This window comes from Dendropsophus ebraccatus, chromosome 4, assembly GCF_027789765.1.
Source record: "Dendropsophus ebraccatus isolate aDenEbr1 chromosome 4, aDenEbr1.pat, whole genome shotgun sequence".
In the NCBI taxonomy this organism is placed as follows: Eukaryota; Metazoa; Chordata; class Amphibia; order Anura; family Hylidae; genus Dendropsophus; species Dendropsophus ebraccatus.
Genome location: NC_091457.1, coordinates 95,271,420 through 95,279,822, shown reverse-complemented (window position 1 = coordinate 95,279,822; position 8,403 = coordinate 95,271,420).

Genomic DNA, 8,403 nt, shown 5'->3' with positions numbered 1-8,403 from the left:
ATTTTTTTCATCTACATCCTTGCGATGATTTTTTTTCTGTGACACCAGTTGTACTTTGCAATAAAACGCTTAATGTTTCTATATGCTGCAAAACTGAAAAAAAAAATTGTGAGGTTAAATTAAAAAAAAAAAAAAAAAAAAGCTATTTCAGATGGGTTCTGTGTTTGCACCAGTCGCGATGTGTAAACCTGCCATGTTATCCATATTCCTCAAGTCAGTACAATTACAAGGATACCCTGTATAACTTTTCTTTTATTTTACTACTTGCTTTTAAAAAGTGGTCAGATGCATGAAGAACTGGGTTTTTAGTTTTTTTGTGCAGTCTTTGCGCCTCTTCATAAATCCAGCGTACTGGAGGCCCCTGCGCAGCAGCCAAAATGATTGATCCCAGCTCTGGAATTTTTAGCCTAATTTCTGCCTCATCAAAGGCAAAAATGTTACTAAATGTTGCGTGCGGGGATGCTGTGCCCCCTCCCCACCCACATGGCGAATGGGGTGCGAAACCTTAAAAAGTCACACAGTTTTGCAACTTTTTGCCAGTCTGCACTGAATGCATACCCCCTTTTTTTTAAATAAATGTGGAGCACTCATTCTCTATGGGCGTTGGACTCATCTCTGGTGAGCGTGCACACGGCTTCCGACGGCGATATCTCAGCGGCGGGAGCTGGTCCAGGACCGGGACTTCGAGGATGGGGTAAGGCGTCACCACGGCACGGGGGGGTTTCCTTTAAAATTGCTCTATTGTGATCCCTAGGGTATGTGCACACTACGGAAACCCGGCAGATCACCCACTGCGGATTCCGCAGCCCACCCCAGCTCACGGACGCTGGCGGCGCATCTCTGCTGGTCCCATAGGCTTCATTCTATTGTTTACCAGATTTTGCCATCCGCCTGAAGGGTTAACCCGCTTTTTCTTCGGGAGGACAGCAGAATCTGGCAAACCATAGAATGTAGCCTGTGGCAGGGCCGGACTAGCCATAGGGCCCGTGCTCCTGACCCAGCGACTCCTTTCCCCTATCATAGGGAAAAGCAGTCACCGGGCCAGGAGAAGGACGGGATCAGCCCACAGCACTCCGTCTGTCCCCCGTATGATGCACGGCTGCCGGGGTGCTGCCTCCTATCCCCGGCAGCGTGCGCAACATAGAGCTCTCTGTGTGCCTGTAACTTCCGGTACAGGAGCGCACGTGAGAGACACTCCCTGTGCCGGAAGTCCCAGGGAGCTCTATGATGCACGCGCTGCCCGGGCATAGGACGCGACACCCCCGGCAGCCGCGCATCATACAGGGGACAGACCAGGATGAGAGAGGATCGACGGGGGAGCGCATTGTTAGGTGAGTTTTTTTTTTTTTTCTTTCTATCTGCTTTGGGGGGGGGGGGGGGAGAGGGGGCCATCTATAAAAGGGGCAGGAGAGAGCCATCTATAAGGGGAAGAGAGGGGGCCATTTATAAGAGGGGGCAACATAGGGGGAGAGGGGGCCATCTATATGGGGGGACAACATAGGGGGAGAGGGGGCCATCTTTAAGGGAGGGCAACATAGGGGGAGAGGGGGCCTATAAGGGGATAAGATAGGGGGAGAGAGGGCAATCTATAAGGGGACAACATAGGGGCAGAGGGGGCAATCTATAAGGGGACAACATGGGGGAGAGGAGGCCTATAAGGGGACAACATATGGGGAGAGGGGGCCTATAAGGGGGGGACAACATAGGGGGGCATCTATAAGTGGAACAACACAGGAGGCCTTCTATAGAGGGGGCATCTATAAGGGGACAACATGGGGGGGTACAACATAGGTGGCCATCTATAAGGGGGACAACATAAGGGGCCATCTATAGGGGGGCATGTATAAGGGGACAACACAGGGGGGCCATCTATAATGGGGACTACATGGAGGGCGTAGATAATAGGACATGCATAGAGGGGGGCATATACTATAGTGGACTACACAGAGGGGCCATCTATAAGGAGGGGCTACAGAGAGTAGGGCCATATACTATAGGGGATGCACAGAGGGTGTCATCTACTATAGGGTGACTACACAGAGGGGGGGCTCTCAAGTAGCTGCACATGGAGCCATCTATATAGAAGGCTAAACAAGGGGCCACCTATAAGGTGGCTACATAGAGGGGGGCATATACTATAGGGCAGTGCTTCTCAAACTTTTTCTACTGGAGCCTCACCCAACAGACAAAGGCAATGCCTGAGGCTACATAGAGGGGGGTATATACTATAAGGGGGTCAAATAGAGTCAGCCTACCCACTAAATAAGGGTGTAAAGGGGCCAATACAGATTTGCAGTTTGTAGAGAGATGAGGATGGTGCCAGAGTGTGAAGCCTTATATGTTTGTCTGGCAGATTCGTGGATTTGTGGCACGGATAAGTTCTAATGGCCCAGGGCAGATGGAGAAGAAGATGAAAAGGGAAGAACTCTGATCAGAGAAGACGTCCCCTGTGAGTCACCTGATGTAACTGCACTGTAATGTATATGGTGTACAGAACCTGTGTGGAGCTGGGACTACCTCTATATAACTGTATGAGGTGATATTGGTCTTTTTAAAGTGGATTTTATTCAGTAGCATTGGCATTAGTCAGCATGTGGTGATATTAGACAGAATGTGGTGGTATTAATCAGCATGCGGTGGTATTAGTATGCGGTGACATTAGTCAGTATGTGGTGGTATTAGACAGTATGTGGTTGTATTTGTCAGAATGCGGTGGTATTAGTCAGTATGCGGTGGTATTACTAAGCATGCGGTGGTATTAGTCAGTATGTGGAGGTATTTGTCAGAATGCGGTGGTATTAGTCAGTATGCTGTGGTATTAGTCAGAATACGGTGGTATTAGTCAGTATGCAGTGGTATTAGACAGAATACGGTGGTATTAGTCAGTATGCGGTGGTATTAGTCAGTATGCGATGACATTAGTCAGTATGTGGTGACATTTGTCAGTATGTGGTGGTATTAGTCAGTATGCGTTGACATTAGTCAGTATGTGGTGGTGGTGTTAAACTTAGTCTGCCTCTGTACACTGTGTAGTGGTGACGACCTGTAAATGCAGCTCAGCTACACAGCACAGAGACAGAAGCTTCTGACCCCATTTACTGTGTTATTATCTGTAATTCCAGTCATGGCCGTAATGATACAACATGTAGCCATGCTGCACTCACAACATTGTCTCATATCTTTTCACCGGGCGGCGAGTGGGCCTGTGTGCTCTGAAATGCCAGGGCTGATTTTCAGTCCCAGTCCGGCCCTGGCCTGTGGGACCAGAAGAGATGTGCAGCCGACATCCGCAAGCGGGGGGTGAGCTGTGGAATTTGTGGCTGGTGATCCGCTGGGATTCCGAAGTGTGCACATACCCTTATAACGCTTTGATTTTCCGGTCTATCGTGCAGTGTGAGGGATCATTTTTTGCACAATGATCTGTAGTTTTATCGGTACCACACTTTTTGTTAATTTTTTTTCTTGAGTCTTTTACACTTACACATTTAGGCTCTGTTCACACTACTTAAAAGTACAGCCGTTGTTGATATCGGCAACAACGGCCGTACTTTATGCAGTGTGGAACATTGCCTACATTTCTATGGGATCCTGGCCGGAGCGCTTACTCATCGTATACGCTCCGGCCGGGATCCCGTGCGGACCCGCAAATAACTGACATGTGTGACATTGTGTGCTGTGGGAGGTTCTGATGCAGGCGCGTGCTGATGTGCCCACATCAGAATCCTGCGGCCGGAAAGATCATCCGGCCGGTACTTAAGTACTGGACAGGATGATCCGGGGAGAGAACGTCCGTTCTGTGACCTGGCCGGGTCACGGAGCGGTTGGTCTCATACGTAGTGTAAACATAGTCTTACTGTGCAAGTTAAGGAATGTGATAAAAGTTTGGGCAGTGCTGCATGCAACAATACCAAGTATATAAATTTTTTGTAATTTACCCCTTCAGGTCCAAAAATGGACTTAACCTCTTAAGGATGCATGACGTATCTGTACGTCATGCGCCCGTAAGAGGTGTTCAGAGCAGGGCCGCGCGGCGACCCCGCTATGAACCGCCGCGGTATCCAGGTGCCCCTTGTAGCCCGGGACTGCTGGTATTAGTGGGCACGGTCTGATCGCCGTGCCCGCTAATACAGTAATCAGATGCAGCTGTCAAACATGACAGCTGTATCCGATTACTGGATGCAGCATTTTCCTGGTGTCTAGTGGGTGAGATCGCTCCTCTGGGACGTTGTCCCGGAGGAGCGATCACCGTTACTGAAGCCGGCCGGGGACCGCTCCAAGATGGCGCCGTCCCCGGCTCGGCACTCGTTTGTTTTCGGCTGCAGCAGCCGAAAGCAAACGAGTGCCGATCTCATTGATCTTTGCTGTATAACTATACAGCAAAGATCTCAATGAGAGATCAAGGTGTATATACTAGAAGTCCCCCAGGGGAAATAACCCTAACCCCAGGGGGGGAATAACCCTAACCCCAGGGGGGCTTCTAGTATATGTGTAAAAGAAAAAAAAAAAAGTATTGTTATTAGTAAAAAGCCCCCTCCCCTAATAAAAGTTTGAATCACCCCCCTTTTCCCAGGTTTTAAATAAAAATAAATAAATAAATAAACGCTCCGTCTTTCTCCCCGGGGCCCGCGGCACAGCATCAGCAGCTCCAGAGCGGCCTGACTGAGCTGTCAGACCGCAGCAGCCAGTGATTGGCTGAGCTGTCTGACAGCTCAGTCAGGCCGCTCTGGAGCTGCTGATGCTGTGACACGGGACCTTGAGGAAGACAGAGCAAAGGAGAAGTCCTGCAAGGTAATGTATGGTGCTAGGGTTGCAAGGACATTGGTAACAATGGCCCCGATCATCGGGCCGTGGAATAGGCCCAGTAAACGAGCACCGATCTAGCAGATCGGCGCTCGTTTACATAGTTGATCTTGCCCCCATCGGCCTGTGAAATAGGACCCTTAGATTCTGGGTAGCTTCACACGTACCGGTTCCTGGTAGTGTGAAGTGAATGGGTCACATACCCGCAGCGGAATTTTCATTCCGCTGCCAGTATGTGACCCGGCCCCTTTAACCCCCCGCATCCCGAGGCCCGGAGCATACATTATGTGTGTGAAGCTCCTGGCTCCCCTCACTCCCCATCAGCCAATCAGTGCACGGCAGCACTGGTTGGCTGATGGGGAGCCGGGAGTCTCACACACAGCCACAACGCCGAGCAGGTAATGTATGCGTCGGGATGGCGGGGGGGGGGGGGTTAAAGCAGGGCAGTTTCTAGGTCATTTTGACAACAGGGTGAATCTTGATAAAAGCGCCCCCCCCCCCCCCCACACACCCGTTTAGCCATGGGGAAGGAAGGGGGGGTTACTAGGAAGAAGCAGTGTGTGTATTACGGCATAGAGCAGTGTTGCACCGCTACCAAATAATGTTCTACTAAATACAAAAACATCATTCACAGGTGACGTCTTCTTTGATCTGAGGGGTCACTTTCCTTTTCCTCTCCATCTGGCCCCGACCTCCATGATAATTTCTTCCAGCTACAGTACATCTCATCAGAACCTGCCAGACAAACATATCAGGCTCCGCACATTTCCAGCAACTTCCTTCCCTTTTCCCACCTTTAGGCTCCCAAACTAGTAATTGCACTGTTAGGTGCAGTAAAGTAAAGTAAATAGGTATGAGGGTTGCCCCCTGTATGTAGGATCCCCTGCTGTGTCCCCATATAGTAATAATGCCTCCTGCTGTCCCCCATATAGTAATTATGCCTCCTGCTGTCCCCCATACAGTAATTATGCCTCCTGATGTCCCCCATACAGTAATTATGCCTCCTGCTGTGCCTCCATATAGTAATTATGCCTCCTGCTGTGCCTCCATATAGTAATTATGCCTCCTGCTGTGTCCTCCATATAGTAATAATGCCTCCTGCTGTTCCCCATACAGTAATTATGTCTCCTGCTGTCCCCCATACAGTAATTATGCCTCCTGCTGTGCCTCCATATAGTAATTATGCCTCCTGCTGTGTCCCCCATATAGTAATAATGTCCCTTTCTGTGCCCCCATATAGTAATAATGCCCCCTGCTGTGCCCTCAATATAGTAATAATGCCCCCTGCTGTGTGTTTCCCCATAGTAAAAATGACTCCACTGCTGCGCCCTATGCCTATATAGTAATAATGCACCTGCTGTACCCACCATAGTAATAAAGTTCCCCCCTCTGCCTGCAAAAAACCTACCCCCACACACACTACCCCGACCTTACCCCCCTACTAGGGCTGGGCGATATTGGCCTAAATCAATATCGCGGTTAATCGTACATGTATCCACGGTAACGATAATTGAACGATAATTATGACACTCCCCTTTTTGCAAGCCACACCCACTTGGCCGTGCCAAACTGGCAATATTTTGATTCAATAAATCAAAAAATAAATAAGGAACTCACTGAGCAGCAACACAAGACTGTGCCATTTAGTCTATTTAGTCATTATTATCTCAGCAGAAGACCTGGACATGTATACAAAGGTATAAAGTTATGTTCACACTACAGATTGTGTATACACAGGTATACAGCTATGTACATACTACAGCTGTAGGAGCAGTGCTGACTTGGAAAGTAATAAACCCTGTTACTGCACAGGATGTCTGCTCTCTAGACCGATAGTAATAATCCTATAACTGTACAGAACAACTGTACAGAGCATTCTCACAAAAGATAATAGTCTGCAGAACTTTTTGCTACTCTCCTTCATTGCAGACCATTGTCCCACATCACTGTCTTATATCCTCCCACATGACAGATCTTTGCAGAACATTTCCCCCCTACAAGGGCACCCTGCAGAGCATACCTATGCAGCACATCTCTGCAGAATATCCTTAACCCCCCCCCAGTACAACTCCCTGCAGAGTATTTACTACTTTGGAGAAATCCCCCACAACACCTCTCTGTAGAGCACTGTACCCTTCACAGCACCTCCTGGCATAACATTCCCCCCATGACACCTCTCTGCAGAAGATTCCCCCCACGACACCTCTCTGCAGAAGATTCCCCCTACGACACCTCTCTGCAGAAGATTCCCCCTACGACACCTCTCTGCAGGTTTTACATGGGACAAATATTACCACCTCTCACTATTATCACTACATACTGAATAATGCTACCACTGCTACGGAATAAAATCCACAGTCCAATATCAACAGTGGCCACATAGTGGCATAAATAAGCTCTACACACCATAAGTGATTACAGTGCAGTTACAGCCAATAACTCACAGGAGACGTCTTCTCCAATCGGAGTTGCTCACTTTTTCCCTTCTTCTCCATCCAGCCTGGGCCCCCATGAGGACTTCTCTCAGTAGGATCTGCCAGACAAACAGTTTAGGCTCCTCACTCATGCCCCATCATCCTACACATCTATTTGCTCCATCTATTAACTCATATACTAGTTAGCCCCCCCCTCTGTATCCATATAGTAGTTAGACCGCTGTGTCCCTCATTAAGTAGTTAGACCCTGGGTTTCCAAACTGCGGCCCTCCAGCTGTTGCAAAACTACATTTCCCATCATGCCTGGACAACCAAATCCAAAGCTTTAGTTGTCCAGGCATTATGGGAGTTGTGGTTTCGCAACAGCTGGAGGGCCGCAGTTTGGAGGCCCATGAGTTAGACCCTTCTGTGCCCGCCCCCATATAGTAGTTAGGCCCCTCTGTGCCCCTATATAGTAGTCATACCCCGCTGTGCATCTGTATATTAGTTAGGTCTCCCTGTGCAGGTAGACCCCCTAGTAGGTAGTATCCCCCATGTAGCTATTTCTCCCATTGGTAGTGTCCCTGGTAGGCATCCCCCTGTGATTTACCCCCCTGGAAGTTAATTTCCCCCTATGTAGTCAATTCCTTGGGTAGTTAGCCCCCCTTCTGTAGGTATCTCCTCCATATAGATACCTTTCATGGTAGTTTCCCCCTACAGTTATCTCCCCTGGTAGTTATCCTCCATACTTCCCATGTAGGCATCTCCCTTGGTTAACCCCTTCCTTAATACAGGCTTCCACCTGCAAATTACCTCTCCCCCCCCCATGTAGGCAATCCTGTTAGTTAACCCCCCCCCCGTGTAGGCAATCCCATTTAAATTAAAGGGAACCTGCCACCCTGTGGCCCCAGGCAGCAACGGACAGCGATGTGGTAAGTATATTGAGCTTTATTGCAGGGTATGTCTGTTCCTGCTTGGGGCCACAGGGTGACAGGTTCCCTTTAACATCCACCCCCCCCAATGTAGGCAATCCCATGTAAATTAACCCCCAGTGCAGGCAATCCCATGTAGATTTGTAAATCCCCCCCCCCCCTGTGTAAGCAACCCCATGTAAGTAACCCCCCTCCCCCCATGTGGGCAATCAATTGCATGCAAGTTAATCCCCCACCCTTCGGGCAATCCCATGTAA